The 16,096-nt window shown below is 44.0% G+C and overlaps 3 long non-coding RNA genes across 5 annotated transcripts in view; all 3 read right to left on the reverse strand.

Annotated features, from left to right (window-relative positions):
• LOC120880011 overlaps nt 1-16,096 on the reverse strand; it is an 86,926-nt gene that overhangs the window by 54,924 nt on the left and 15,906 nt on the right. The gene's annotated exons all lie outside the window — the stretch shown is intronic.
• Nucleotides 89-2,381, reverse strand: LOC120880013. Its single transcript, XR_005724932.1, has 2 exons — nt 1,890-2,381; nt 89-1,287 (listed from the first exon to the last, which is right to left on the reverse strand). It is a non-coding gene; the product is annotated as an uncharacterized LOC120880013 (long non-coding RNA).
• Nucleotides 9,450-13,922, reverse strand: LOC120880012. Its single transcript, XR_005724931.1, has 3 exons — nt 13,887-13,922; nt 11,581-11,707; nt 9,450-9,569 (listed from the first exon to the last, which is right to left on the reverse strand). It is a non-coding gene; the product is annotated as an uncharacterized LOC120880012 (long non-coding RNA).

A 16,096-nucleotide genomic window follows, 5' to 3' on the forward strand; every position in this document is an offset into this window, starting at 1 on the left:
TTTCTAGCAAGCCAGCCCAGTCTTATCCTCAGAGTGGAGACAGCAGAGTTCCAGAAGAGCGGGCAGAAGCATGCGAGGTCCTTTGAGGTTTCAGCTTAGAACAATTGCACCTTCACGGTGACCACACTTTATTGGTCAAAGTAAATCACAAGACCAGCTCCAGATTCAAGGGCTGGGGAAATCAATCCCACCTCTCAATGGAAGGAGCAACAAAGTCATGTTGCATTGGATGGAAGGATTAGGATTGTGGTCATTGTTGTAATCAATCCACCACATGAGTTCAATTTTATTAATAAGATGAAAGGGAAAATGGAGAGAGGTTAAAAGATTTACAAAACATGTCATTAAGCTGCATTGTGGCAGTGGTTGCACAAGTCTATGCATTTAATAAAACTCACTGAACCACACACTTACAATGGCTGACTTTCATGGTATGTAAATTATTCCTCAGTAAAACTGTTTTTAAAAACTGAAAAAAAATTTAAAAATCTATTGATGATCTCACCAATAAATAATTGTCCAAATCTGCATTTAAACTCAAGTATTATCCCACAAAACTCAGTAATCTTTTCAATACACTATATTTATCATATCTAAAGCATTAGATTCTCAGAATCGGAGCATCTAAGAGCTAGAAAGATCTCCTCCTGATTATTTGCCCATCCCTCTTTCTTTAAGCAGCTGAACATGTAAGCCTTCTGGTGCAGGTGCGAGAATCCTCTTCTTACGATGAAAAGCAGAAACAGTGCTTCAGAAAACCTGAACCAGATGAAAAATACACCTCATCTTCTCATATGCTTTTGGGATCCAGTGTGACTAGTGCTAGAAAGAACTTGACCCACTGTTCTTTCTAGAACCAGAAGCTGCAGACGATTCTTTTGATTATGGCTCCTCTCATTTTAGGCTGACTGTATCCTAATTAGCCAGCATACCTAATGTCCTTAGATTCTGGAAGTAACAGATGACATTTTTCTTCTGTTTTAGTACTCAGTGTCCAAACCTAAGTTCTTTTCTGGGCTGAGAGTCATATTCGAATTAAAGGTTGCCCAAGGAATCTTCTTTGTGGGTAAAAATCTCAGACATGAGGACTATAGGAATAACAGCAGTTAAAGAAAAAATAAAAAGGTGGATTATGCGATGTGTTCCATCTCTTGCGAGCATTAAGGCTTCTGTAAGGATGATGATCACATGGGAAGTAGCATGGGTTCCTCCGATCCTTTGGCCTTGTTTCTGGAAAGCGAAAGAGTGACATCCCAGGAGATGCATCCGGGCTTTCCATAAACAGAGCTTTGAAGAGCAAATTGAGCAGCTTTCATCAATCTCACACAGACCACATCAAAAGCTGCCTGAGGAGAATCACTCACCCGATGTCACGCAGGGTCAGGCAAGCGTTATCAAACGCTCTTTCAAGATGTTATGAATCAGAATCAGAGAGAGAGAGAGAGAAAGGTAAAGAGGAGCATCAAAAATGAGAGCATGAAAGGGAAGGAAGCAAAGAAAGCGGAGAATGCAGTGCAGTGGCAAAGAGGACGAGGAGGGAAGACAAAGGGAGAGGGAGCGAAGCAGGAGGCTAGCAGGGTGGATGGCAGGAGACAGAGCCAACGACGGAGCCGCAAGGAGAGCATGACAGACAGAGCTGGAGAAACGCAACAGCTGGAGCGACAGAGAAAGCAAAGTTCAGGAGCCTAGTGGAGAGAGGGAGCCTAGTGGAGGGAAACAGCCTTTACACCCGGGGCAGGCCAGGCTGGCGGCCATCTGCCCCGAGGGCGCGTAGGCTACACAGACATCTGTGGAAAATGTGCCTCTTTTCCCCCCACCTAGAGGAGCAGCATCCAGTCCCCCTGAAAGCAGGTGGAATGGAAAACAAAGGAAAAAGGAAACCCTCCAACCTTCTTCCTCTCCGGCTCCTCAAATTATCTTTTATCTACTATGAAGGGCTCTTTGATCATCCCGGCCGGCTTCACTCGGGCACTGAAAATCAGAGGGAACCGTCATTAGAAACCCAGCCTGATATCCACCCAAGCCCCCACTAGAGCGATTTCATCTTTCATTACAACAAAGCAAGGGCAGTCATGTATCAGCTCACATTGTAAACCTGTCTTCTTCAGAGATCAAGTTCGATTTTCCAACTAATTGGAGAGAAACAAATCCATTCCTGGGTCAAACCAAGCAAATTTCCCCTGCTCGGTAAAAGATCTGATTCTGTCTTAATCAAGAAGACCCTGGAGACTGGGTGTTCCCATAAGAAGCTTTGGGGAGCCCAGGGTCAGTGAGAGGGGACTAGGTGTGCAAAAAGGTAGCCTTTGCAACAAGGGGGCAGAGATGATAAATGGGAGATGGAAGGGCTCTTTCCAAAGCAAACTCTGCCCATTGTTCATTTTCACCCCATAGAGTGAAATTGCAATAAGAAGCAGTGTCCTAGTAGGGTGGGGAGCAGGGATAGGTAGGGAGCTTGGTATTAACAAGTACACACTGCTATATTTAAAATAGATAACCAACAAGGATCTACTATACAGTACAGGGAACTCTGCTCAATACTCCGTAACAACATAATTGGGAAAAGAATTTGAAAAAGAATAGATACATACATATGTATAACTGAGTCACTTTGTTGTACACTTGAAATTAACACAACATTGTTAATCAACTGTACTCCAATAAAAAGTTAAAAAAGAAACAGGGCCCTAGAGACAGCTTTGCTCCTGGTACTCTGTGCACATTTGTTGAAATAAGGCAGGATATCAAATGGCTCCCAATCCTTAACTGTAGCATTTAGATAGGAGCTGAGAGAATAACAGTGCCCAAATTTATGGAGCCCATCATTTTACATGCATCATTTCATTTAATCCTCACAACAAATCCATAAGGTAGACACTCTTATTATGATCCCCATTTTACTGATGAGGAAAGAGAGGCTCAGAGAGGTTAAATGACTGATCCAAAGTTCCAGAGTAAGAATGAAGAGGGGCAGAAATCTGAGCCTCAGCTAAAGCCAGAGCTGGTCTTATATGGCCAAGATCGCTCAAGAGCAGATGGAGACAATGAAGACCACTATGTGCTTGCCCCCTTGGAGCAGCACACAGCATGGAGAAGCAGGGGACCCCCAACAGTCTCAGCCTGGTTGGGAGGATCAGGCTTTGGAATAAGATGGTATCTAACAGCCCACGTTGCAAGATAGAGGCCAATCTATGATATGAACATATTTTGAGCTTGCAGGTAAATGGTGCAGCCACACACCAAGCAGAAGGTAGCTTTACTGTGGGCTGTAACAAGTTTGGGGAACTCTCAAAATTCTTCTAGTTCCCTTTATAAAAGCAAAAGACCAGAAAATTATCCGTAATTGCAGAGTCATTGGCACTGAGTTGCAACATGTCTTACATGCACCAACATGACTAATGACTCCACAGCATCATGGGTCCTAAGGTCCTTCTCCTGCAGCCAGCTCCACACTGGCATAAGCAGCCCACCCCACACAGCAGCAGAGTCCAGACCACCGGCTGTGTGGTCAGACAGACATGCATTCAGGTCTTGTCTCTACCACTTTCTACCTGAGTGACTTTAAACACTTGTTCAATGTCTCTGAGCCACAGTTTCCTCATCTGTAAAATGGGGGCTATAAATACCTTAGACCCAAGTAATGTTAGGATAAAATTTAAAAAACAAATCCATAACATCTAGAACAATACCTACCACATAATATGCACCCTTTTTTTTAAAGAAAAGCTATGATTATTATATTTTCCACCCCTTCATCTTCCTTACTTGAATCTAAGAGAAGAAGAGGCCGACCAAGTGAAACTGCTTATATAAAATTCAGATCGAGTCTGGCTATTCCACCAGAGGCAATAATTATAAAGCTGCTTCAGAGCACAGAGAGTTCCAAGAACGAAATACACATTTGGAACAAGTTCATTAAAAAAAAAAATGCTTACTCATAAAAGCTGCTATGGTTATAGCCTGACAAATGGAAAACACAGCACCGATAAATAAAATGCCAGCGGTAAACAAGCCAGCCATGCCATGAAGTCGCTTGATTTCTCTCTTCCCACCCTCCAACAGTTTCTTAACCTTTTATGGGATTATAATGACAAGATCAGGTAGGTTTTATAGGGTTGTTTACCAAGGTCTCCCCAAACTCCAAACAGAGGGAAGAAGCCTTGGACTTCTCTGCCAAATTTCCAGGACTGGAAGGAGGCTGCCATGGAGCTCAGGCAGCCTGCTCTCACTTTTTTGCCAGGAGAGTCAGCTCCAAGATTTTCCACCTCTTCAGCCTGTCTAGAGACACCCAAACCCTCAGTGTCTTGGCTCCAGTGCTGCCCCATCACACCCCATTGGTCCATTTCAAGAAGAACTATCTCCTGGCCAGTCTGTACCCTACTGCCCTGCCCCAGCCCAAGTAGGTCACCTTCCTGGTAGTGGAATGAACACTAGATGAGAAGTCAGGAGATTGGGATGAAAAGGAAGTACATGCCACTCAGTAGCTGATCCCTGTCACTGAACTTCTCTGAGCCTCAGTGTTGCTGTCTATAAAATGGGGTTACTATCACCTCCCTCATAGTGTTTCTATAAACCTTCAACACGCTTGTGGTCATGAACTTCCCCTATAGAGGGTCTGGTACCTGTGGGAACTGTTACAGCCAGTCAGTGACAATGACTAAGCTCCCTGATGTCAGAAATCTGTGCTATGAACTTGGGGTGGGATGGCAGATGGGATGACAATGGAAAATGGGGGGAGAGCCCCCACCTACCTGCCCTTGGAACACAAGAGAAATCACTGAGACTTCAAATTGCTTTCAAAGAGCTTCTAGGTGCAGAGAAGACCTGAGGAAGCAGAGCAAAGAGAGCTGGGTGCTGCCAACGCCACCCCTCCTCCCCTCCACCCACCCTATTCTTGCCCTGCTCCAGCCCCTACAGACTCAGCTAGGCCTTATTCCCTTGCCAAAGAACAGTCAGTAACATCAAACAGGAAGCAGGTCAGTGCTTTCACAGGGCCTAGGGCAAAACTAACTTTTGCCAGCATTTACCAGAAACCATGACAAACCTTCTAAATCCTTAGGTAATGAAAGCCAGCAATTTCCATCTACTCCTTTCTCACCCAAATCTCACTTAGTTGACTACTGTTTTTCTGGAGATTTAAACAAAACCTGTGCATCACTAAGTTACACAAATAGCAGTTGATTTAGGCTTTGAAAACTTCATCCTTTTGTTAAAAAAAAAGGGGGGGGACTAAATACTAAATAATACCTCTTGAGAACCAAATCCTTCAGAAGCAAAATTTCTGGGAGAATTGGCTTTCTGTGTGAAGGTGCTTAAAGACAGCATATGGCTGGCTTAAATTTGAATATGCAAACACTAGGCTTTTAGGCTTCCAGTCAATTATTCTAAAAATCTAGAAATCAGTCTAGAAACTGAATGCTCCCTATGCAAGGATTGTTCTCAGTGCTGAGACCAAGACAGTTGACTCATGATTACTTCCTTTTGGTCAGAAACACCTGGGTGTGCGCGCTAAGGCCTTTCAGTGTTGTCTGACTTTTTGTGACCCTATGGACTGTAGCCCACCAGGCTCCTCTGTCTATGGGATTCTCCAGGCAAGAATACTGAAAGTGGGTTGCCATTTCCTCCTACAGGAGATCTTCCTGACCCAAGGATCGAACCTGCGTCTCTTAAGTCTCTTGCATTGGCAGGCAGGTTCTTTATCACTAGCACCACCTGGGGAGCCCCAGAAATACCCGGGGAGTTTTTAAAGAATGTTGGTATCTGGGTCTCACCACTAGATAGTCTAATTCAACTGAAATAGACTGCCTTTTTATTTCCTACCCACAAGTGAATTTCATGTGCAGTCAAGGTGAATAAACAGAAGCTAGTAGGAACCATGCTTGTAGAAGAGAGACAGGAATCCATGCTGAAAAGGACCAAGGACCAATTGTGGCAAGTGGGACTCACTCACTCTACAAAGAGCTACATGCTAAGCACTGTGTTTGGTGCTGAGGGTACGAGGGAGCCAAAGAGCTGGCTGCTACGATCAGGGACTGGACAGAAGAGTGTGAAGGGTGCAGGTCTCCTGTGTGTGATTCCTGTGACGAACCTGAGCACAGAGGCCGCTCATGAACCACTCTGGTGAGTTACAGATGCCTTCTCAGAGGAGGTGACACCCGAATCCAGAGGAGATGACACCTGAACCATAGCCTGACAGATGCGAAGAGCTAAGCAAACACAGGGACAGATGTAGAGAACATGGCTAGCCGAGGAAACCACCCCTGCAGAAGTCCCAAGGCAAGAGAGAGCTCATTGAAATATGGGGATTGCAAGAGTGGTGCAGAACAGCGCTGGAGGCAGGGAAGGGGCTGGGTGGGCAGCGAGGAGGATGAAATGCTCACGTTTCAGACCCTTTGGTCATTGCTCCCTTGTCACTGGTCCTCAGCTCCTAGCACAGGACGTGACACCTGATAAGCTTGTAACAACCACTGGTTGGATAAAGAAGAACAAGCAGAAGGCTGAGGACAGAGCTCTGGAGAAACACAGACACTTAAAGGCCAACAAAGAGGACGTAGTCAGAGAGAGAGAGAGGAGAAAACAAGATGAGGGGTCCAGAAACCAAGGAGGGACAATTGTCTATCCAGCCTGTTTCTGACGAGGCTGGATCGGGAAGGGGCAGGCAGGGAATGGTATCTGGGCCTAAGAGAAGGTTCCGTTCTTTTCTAGTTTCACATGAGTTAGACTTGAAGACTTTTTTTTTAACATGTTCAACTGAAAGATCCTCTAGAAAATGTTAGCCATGTGGGACAGCGTGCCGGGATGAAAAGAAAAGACCCATCACGTGCTTTGTGACTCTGGCAACATTAGGTAGCCTCTCTGCGCCTCCGTTCTCAGCTAGAAAATAAGGACAACCACGCTTGACTTGAACAGTTGTTGTAATAAGTGAATAAAAAGTGTCTAGCGATTGGCTTCAGTAAGTTTTCGAGTTCTTTTTTTTTTTTTTTTTAATCTTTAATTGAAAGAGGAGGTTCACTTAAAAGTTGTTGGGACAGAATGACCTGTGTCCCCCTTCTATCTCTCAGGAGTTTCATGGCCTCTGGTTAGTCCCTAAATACCACAACATCACTTAGGTTTCCTTGGTCAGATAGAGACTTGGGTCCCTGCCTTGAGAAGCTGGGACTTTTTGATTACTGAGAACAAAACAGCAGAAGACACTTGCAAAATCTCCAAGTGCCATTGACATAATCTGATCACTATCCAGGCAGTAAAGAAGGGGAACCTTGAGACGGGCGACCGGAGAAGGCAATGGCACCCCACTCCAGTACTCTTGCCTGGAAAATCCCATGGGTGGAGGAGCCTGGTAGGCTGCAGTCCATGGGGTCGCTAAGAGTCGGATATGACTGAGAGACTTCACTTTCACTTTTCACTTTCATGCATTGGAGAAGGAAATGGCAACCCACTCCAGTGTTCTTGCCTGGAGAATTCCAGGGATGGGGGAGCCTGGTGGGCTGCCGTCTCACAGAGTCAGACACAACTGGAATGACTTAGCGGTGAGACGGGCGACAGATATTTCCTAAGGGTCAGGCTGACTCATGGATTCACTCTTTAAACCCATAAGACTTTAGGGAAGCTGAACACAGAGATTCTATATCTTGATCTTCAAAAGAATTAAAATGTTTTTTTAAGCATATGAAGTTCTCTGAGTGTAGTAAATGTCAATAAATGTTACTTTCTTGTCTCTTGATCTGGAATTTCTAAAAACACCATCGTCTTCCATCTCCATGGGGTAGTCTTCGTGGAATTTAACTTGGTTACAAAGGAAAGACAAAAAAATTCAAATTCAAGTTTATGCAATGATCACTAGAAGGCTCAAAAAAGAGAGGCAAGCTTCCTCTAAATTAAGCTGCTGCTAGGGACCCTCCATGGTGATCTTTTTAGCCTTAACAAATAAAATCTTCATTCTACCAACCCTATCCCCAAATCAGCACCTTGATCAGAACATAACAGTCTCTCTGATTTGACTGCAGTTTTCTTCAGTCCTTAATCAGTTTTAGTCATCCTTTTTCTCTCCAGCTTCAGACTCAGTATGTGCTCCACCTTTCAGAGTCGCTCTGCAGCCGTGTTGTGTAGACCTGGGCTCCAGTCACCGTGGTATTTCAAGCAGTTGCTGTCGACAGAGTGATTCAGTCTCAACAGTAAGCTGTGTTTTCTTCATCTATAAAATGGAGACACTCGTGACTTGCAAAGGTAGGAGGGAGGGACAGAGTGAGGGTCTCTAAGGAGCTGACCATGTGAGTAGCCACATCGTAGGAGAACAACACATCACGGGAGCTCATATTATTATAAGAATAGAAGCCCCCATATATACGACCACATGTCAAATAGATAGCCAGTGGGAAGCTGCTGTGTATGGCCCAGGGAGCTTAGCTCAGTGCTCTGTGATGCTTAAAGGGGTGGGATGGGGAAGTGGGAGGGAGATTCAAGAGGGAGGGGATTATGTATACATATAGCTGGTTCACTTTGTCCTATAGCAGAAACTAACACAACATTGTAAAGCAATTATATTCAAAAAAAAAAAAAAAAATAGAAGCCCCCAGGCAAGGGAGCCTGGTAGATCAGAGTGCACACCAGGGTGATAGCCTATGAATGGTCAGATTTTACAGCCAAAAAGGAAAAAAGGCTCAAGTGAATTTTCTCCCCATTTTTTCAGTAAAATAATATGCTCCAAGCCTGAGACCTTTTTCCTCCTGTCTACTGCCCAAAACTCATTTCTCCAACAGAGATCTGAGCCACCATAAATCCCATCAGGGGTCAAGATGGCTGACACAATTTTAACTATAAGAGAGCACAGCATAAATGCATCATTATTATCCCCAAGGGCTGCTCTCTGCCTTTTCCAGGGGACAAAAGAAAAAGTCATATTTTTTAACCTGGAAATATATAGTATTCGCACATTTTTGAGGGACAGATCCGAGAACTCAGAAGCACAAAGGCTGTTAAAGCAAAGTATGACCAGACTTAAAGGGAACAATCTTTCTGTCTTTTAAAAACACCTCTTTATTGCCATCCTACCAAAAAATCTAGAGACACTGTTTCTAAATAAAGCCAGTTCTGTCTCCAATTGCCTCTGACTATATAGTCCTTTCTATGCCTCTATGTTCTATAACCACATCTCTTTTAGACATAGGGCACTCAGCCTCTCCGAGTCTGTTGCAGGAAAGGGGACCTCTTTCAGAGCCTGAAACTGGGCTTTTGTCTAACACTCAGAATGAATTGTCTGAGGAGACACATGTGCTGCCAAAGCAAGAGATTTTATTGGAAAGGGCGCCCGGGAGAGAGCAGGAGGGTGAGGGAACCCAGGAGAACTGCTCCGCTCACAGATTTTACGGTGATGGGATTAGTTTCCCGGTTGTCTTCAGCCCATCATTCTGACTCAGAGTCCTTCCTGGTGGTGCAGGCCTTGTTCAGCCAAGATGGATGCCAGCGAGGAGGATTCTGGGAGGGGGTCAGACATGTGGTGTCTCCTTTTGACCTTTCCTGAACTTTTCCGGTGGGTGGTGGCTTCTTAGTTCCGTGTTCCTCACCAGGACCTCCTGTCGTAAAACAGCTCATGCCGATGGTGACCGTGGTGCCTGGCCAGGGTGTGTGGTTTCAGGCAGTGTGCTTCCCCGGCAAGTCTACACACTTCCTCCCAGGGAGGTGCGATATTGCAGTGCAATTCTGATACCCACTACCCAGAGTTAGCTCAGACTTCATGAGCTGAGGGCACAGTCTCCAACAAGACTGCCCTCAATTCAGACAACAGCCGTAAGTTCAGGGGTCCCCAGGCTGCCTGCGTTTCTGACCAACTGGGTTCCCACTGCCAATGGTTCCCATAGCTTTCTCAGGTTCAATTATTCAGAATAACCCATAGAATGCAGAAAAGTGCTTTACTAACAATTCAAGTTTTATCACAAAGAATACAACTCCGCAGGCCAGACAAACATAAAGATGCCTAGGCCTCGGAGGGTTCTGAAAGTGAAGTTTTTTTGTCCTCCTTGATGGAAGCAGGATGTACCATCCTGGTGGACAGGGTGAAGCCCCTGACCTGGGCCCTCAAGTCACCCTGGGCAGAGATCTCACCAGGACCGATCAGGAACACACAAGAGTAAAGACTAACCCCAGTACCCAATCACCAGGAGATGAATCAAAGTGAATTTCTAATCCCCATGTACCTCCAGTTTGTCCAGGGATCACAGAATATGAGTAGGCAGAGCCTCAGTTGGCTTACACACCCACTATCCAAAGCAAGAATCCTCTTCGTATGGTCCCTGCTGCTGCTGTTGCTAAGTCACTTCAGTCGTGTTCGACTCTGTGTGACCCCATAGACGGCACCCCACCAGGCTCCCCCGTCCCTGGGATTTTCCAGGCAAGAACACTGGAGTGGGTTGCCATTTTTTCTCCAATGCATGAAAGTGAAAAGTGAAAGTGAAGTCGCTCAGTTGTGTCCGACTCTTTGCTACCCCATGGACTACAGCCTACCAGGCTCCTCCGTCCATGGGATTTTCCAGGCAAGAGTGCTGGAGTGGGCTGCCATTGCCTTCTCCCTATGGTCCCTGACAACACTGCATATTGCTACCATGTGGGCAGCACAATGCCCTGACAAATAGGGGACGGAGAAACACACAGGGAAGATGCCCAAACGTGCCAGCTCTAACTCAAAATTTCTCCAAAGTGTGGGTCAAAAACCAGGACAAAGCAACAAACACTCTTCTGCATCTTCTTCCCTTCCCACATGGACTCCTGTCCCCTTCCCAATGAAACTCTTAGCAACACATTTCTTCAGCCAAGCAGAAGAAACTTGACCACTCCATGATTAAAGGAGTATTTTCAAGTAGATTGTGTTCTGGGTTCTAAAGACTTCCACTTGTAAATTTCAGGCTCACAGCTTATTGGTATGAAGACCGACTATTAAACCAGGTTTGAGAAAATGTATTAGCTTCAGTTTGTTTTGTTCAAGGATCCTATCAATCGAGGTAGTGTGGCTTACACCTTCTGCCAATAAAGACGGATTCACAAAGCCTCCCTTCCCTTTATAAGCTGTAAAACCTCTTTCCCTGATGGTTGCTCATCTTACAAAGAGCTACATGTCCATCCGTTTCTGGATTCCACCCAGCGCCCTCCTGAAATGGCTTGGGAGATGTCAGGACCCCATGACCACAACATCCCATAAGCTTCACTGCAGACTTTGGCCCCTAACTTCAGGCTTATTGGAGTATTCCCTGGTGGCTCAGACAGTAAAGAATCTGTCTGCAGTGCAGGAGACCCAGGCTCAATCCCTGGGTAGGGAAAGATCCCCTGGAGAAGGGAATGGCTACCCACTCTGGTATTCTTGCCTGGAGAATTCCATGGACAGAGGAGCCTGTCGAGCTACAGTCCATAATGTCGCAAAGAGTCGGACATAACTGGGTGACGAACACTTCACTTCTCAAGAATCAGCGTGGAGAAAATGGCCACCACCCTGAACACGTGCCATCTCGTCTGATCTCAGAAGCTATGCAGGGTTGGGAGAATGCCTTGCCCTGAAACATTGTAATGCATCCTTAAACTCTCTCTATGCCTTACCTTCCTCTCCCCAGGCCTTGCTATAGAATCTTAAACAAACTCAGATTGATCTGTGATCTTGGTACAGCCTTCCATTCAGATTTCCGATGGTAGATTTTCATCCTCTTTACCTTTTTGCTCTTCTCTCCTTATCCAAAAAGAGCAATAAAAGGAATCAGAGAAGAACTCACAGTTTCTCACCTTGTCTTGCCTCAGTCTAAACAAGAAACTGTCTTATTAAAAAAGGTGGGGGGGGAGTGGGCTGGGGGGGAGAGAAAGGTGATATTTAATTTTATTGGGGAGAATGGATCATTGCTGGAGAATGCCTGCGGCTAAATGAGACCATCAAACCAAGAGCAAAGCAGCGAGCCGTGCGCACAAATATGAAGTAATATCTTTCTACTCCGGGGGAAACTGACACTCAATTTCAGAAGCTTCAGGCAGGCAGCTCAGAGTTGGGTGAAATCACAGATGCCTTCTTGGAACCATTTACAAGGCTTCTACTCTCTGCAGTGAAAGCTTAAAAATGCAAATGAAATGGGGCCATTTAAAGAAAAATATCCCTGCTAACTGTGCTCTGGGAAAGGAGAAAAAAAAAGCCTATAGCTCAGAGGGCAATCTTAAAGTCAATGAAACTCAGCAGGGCTGGATGATGCTTCACTCTGATGGATAATGTGTGCTGTGCTTCTCCCTCATGAGTTTAGAAGTATTTAAAGAAAAGAGGGGAAATCACCCTGTTTAGGAGATTAATTTCTTTTCTGAAAGAAATGTCTGTTTTTGCTGTCACTTTGGGTTTGATGAAGAGTAAAACCAGAGCTTATTTTAAATGTTTGCTGCTGAAAATTACCAAGGTTGGAGGCTGGGAGAGGGGGGACGCTGAAGAGGTTAAGTCCTGCCCCATCTCCCCAGGCGAATTCATGTTTAAATTATCCAAGAAACCATTACAGAAGTATTTCATCAGGAATACAGATTCTAATAATATGTGCATCACTGCTGAGCACTGAGTGCCAGGGATTGAGCTTAGCACTTCGACATGAATTATCTCATCTTCTCAACCCCCTCCCCACATACACACATGCGGGAGCTCGTATTACTCTAGCCATTGTACAGGCAAGGCAACTGAGGTTAGGGAGATCAGATAACTTGCTTGGAGTTTCATAGCTACAAAGTGGCTGGGCAGGATAGAATTGAAGCTCAGACCAAAGCCCAAGCCTACACAATGCTTTGTAGCCCACAATACTCTCTCCAGTCCAGTTCATTTCAAAACAATTTAGTAAGTCTCATCAAACAGTGACATTGCTACAATTTAGTAAATTATGTCTTGCTTTGAAATTTCTTTCTTGAAGACTGCATTTAGAATATGAAGTCATCAGTACTGGATGAGCAGGCACTGTAAACCCAGGGCTGAGGAACCAAGCAGCAATGGCCAGCTGATTTTGGCCTTTCCTGCCCTTTGTGTGCTGAGGATGTAATTGGAAGCCCATCTCTCTTAAACCATTGAACTCAAAAGAAGAACTTACACTGATTCAGAACCAAAATTCTTCTTGGTGCAACTCAAGTACATTTTCCCACGTGATAAGGAGATATTAGAGCCAAGCTGTCAATCTTATCACCTCTGTTATTCTTGGGTAACGACTGTGGTCTTTGAAAAGATCCTCAACATCACTAATTATTAGAGAAGTGCCAATCAAAATCACTTCACACCAGTCAGAATGGCCATCATCGAAAAGTTGATAAACAACAAACGCTGGAGAGGGTGTGGAAAAAAGGGGTGCCCTCCTACACTGTTGGCGGGAATGTGAATGGGTGCAGCCACTATGGAAAACAGCATGGAGATGCCTTTAAAAATTAACAACAGAGTTGCTCTGTGATCCAGCAGTCCCAATCCTGGGCATATATCCAGACAAAACTATAATTAAAAAAGATAAATGCATTCCAATGTTTCTAGCAGCACAATTCACAGTAGTCAAGACATGGAAACACCCTAAATGCTCATCTACAGATGAATGGGTAAAGAAGAGGAGGCACCATGGAATATTTCTCAGCCATAAACAGGATGAAACAATGCCATTTGCAGCAACATGGATGGACAAAGATGATCACATTAAGTGAGTGAAGTCAGAGAAAACCAAACATCATATGATATCACTTATACATGGAGCTAAAAAACAAATGATACAAATGAGCTTATTTACAAAGCAGAAATAGACTCACAGACATGGAAAACAAACTTATGGGTACCAAAAGGCAAAGGGAGAGGGATATATTTGGAATTTTGGATTAATAGATATATAATACTATATATAAAATAAACAGCAAGGACCTACTGTATAGTCCAGGGGATGATATTCATTAATTCATTGTCTTATTATAATCTACAATAGAAAAGAATCTAGAAAAGAATATATATCACTATTATATATATATATATCACTTTGCTATATACTTGAAACACTGTAAATCAACTATACTTCAATAAAATAAAAATGAAAAAAAGACTGAAGTCAGAATCAGACATGTACAGGAAAATATGAGAGCTGGTACACTGCTGGTGGTCACGTAGATTAATACAATCATTAGGAAGGCATTTTCTTGAACATTTGGGGATGTATGTAGCCTGCAACCCAGAATTTTTATTCCCAAGTACTTTCCCTAGATAGCTTCTAGTACACAAGTATGGGAAGTCACACATGACTGTTCCTAGCAGCAATGTCTATAAAAACTAAAAGCTAGAAACAGCCCAAATGTCCATTAACAGCAGAAACGATAAATAAATGGTGGCATATACACACAAGGGAGCAGTCTGACCTACTGAAAATGAATTAATTATAGCTGCATGCATGTATCAACATGTGAATCTTATTAGCATAATAAGCTAAAGAAAAAAGTAATAAATAAAAACATGACATGCATACCATTCAAAATAGGCAAAATTAAACTATGTTATTTAGGAAAGCATAATAGGTAATAATAGGGCTTCCCTGGTGGCTCAGACAGTAAAGAATCTGCCTGCAGTGCAGGAGACCCAGGTTCAACCCCTGAGTCGAGAAGATCCCCTGGGGAAGGAAATGGCAACCCGCTCCAGTACTCTTGCCTGGAGAATCCCCTGGACGGAGGAGCCTGGCGGGCTACAGTCCATGGGGTCACAGAGTTGGACACAACTGAGCAGCTAACACTTTCACTTTTCACTTTCACTTCACTTTGCAATAGGTAGTAAAGCTATTTTTTAGAAAGGTAAAGAATAAGTCATCACAAAAATCTGGAGAGAAGTCATCTTAGGGAGGACAGAAGGGATGTGACTGGGAAAGCATACCTGGCACGTAAGACCCTGGCAATGTTCCAGTGTTGAAACCGGATGTGGGCTAAATGGGTGTTCATTTTTAAAATATTCACTCAACAGTATATACTGAAAAAGATATTTGTTATAAAACATGGTCTCATGTTTGTATGATATATTACATGTGAGTACTCATGCGTGTCAGTATTAAGAAGGTATGCAATCTGACTCAATCTGTGTCATGGAGAGTTACAGAAGTTCTGAAATCATTGGCATTGATCCCCTAGAATCATGAAATTCCCTCTAGAACATATGACATGAAATTGTCTAGCTCCCTGCTTGGCTACCTAGAGTTATGGGAAGCTCTCTCGTAGCAGCCCTTTCATTCTTTGTTTTTTTTAGGGTTGCTTCTGTAGGCAATGGAGCTCTTAATTTGTTTTTGTTTTTTTTTTTAACCATGGTAAGATATACAAAACATAACATTCACACTTAGCTATTTTTAAGTGCACAGTCCTCTGGCACTAAGCACATTCACATTGTTCTGCACCCGTCACCACTACCCATCTCTAGAAGTTTTTCACCTTCCCAAACTGAAATTCTATTAATATTATACCCACTAAACAACTCCCAATCCTCCCTTCTCTCAGCTCCTGGCAACCACCATCCTACTTTCTGTTTCTATGAATTTGACTACTCTATATACCTCATAAAAGCAAAATCATACCCTATTTGCCTGTTTGTGTCTGGCTTATTTCACTTTGCTTGATGTCTTCAAGGTTTATCCATGCTTTAGTGTGCATCAGGATTTCCTTCTTTTTAAAGACTGAATAATATTTCATTGTATGTATATACTCCATTTGTTTATCTATTCAACCATCAATGGACAATTCAGTTGCTTCCACTCTTTGAATTTGTAAATAATGCTGCTATGAACATGGGTTGGAAGCCCACTTCTTCTCAACTACCAGTAAGGGTTTCCTTAAACTCAAGTTAAACAATTTTCTTGCAACTTTTGTCCATCAGCTTACATTTTCGTTAGGGACTTCCCTGGTGGCTCAGATGGTAAAGCCTCTGCCTGCAACACGGGAGACCCGGGTTTGATCCCTGGGTCGGGAAGATCTCCTGGAGAAGGAAATAGCAACCCACTCCAGTATTCCTGCCTGGAGAATCCCAGGGACGGAGGAGCCTGGCAGGCTATAGTCCATGGGGTCGCAAAGAGTCGGACACGACTTCGTGACTTCACTTCACTTCACTTCACTT

Source organism: Oryx dammah, unplaced genomic scaffold (assembly GCF_014754425.2).
Source record: "Oryx dammah isolate SB20612 unplaced genomic scaffold, SCBI_Odam_1.1 HiC_scaffold_21, whole genome shotgun sequence".
Lineage (NCBI taxonomy): Eukaryota > Metazoa > Chordata > Mammalia > Artiodactyla > Bovidae > Oryx > Oryx dammah.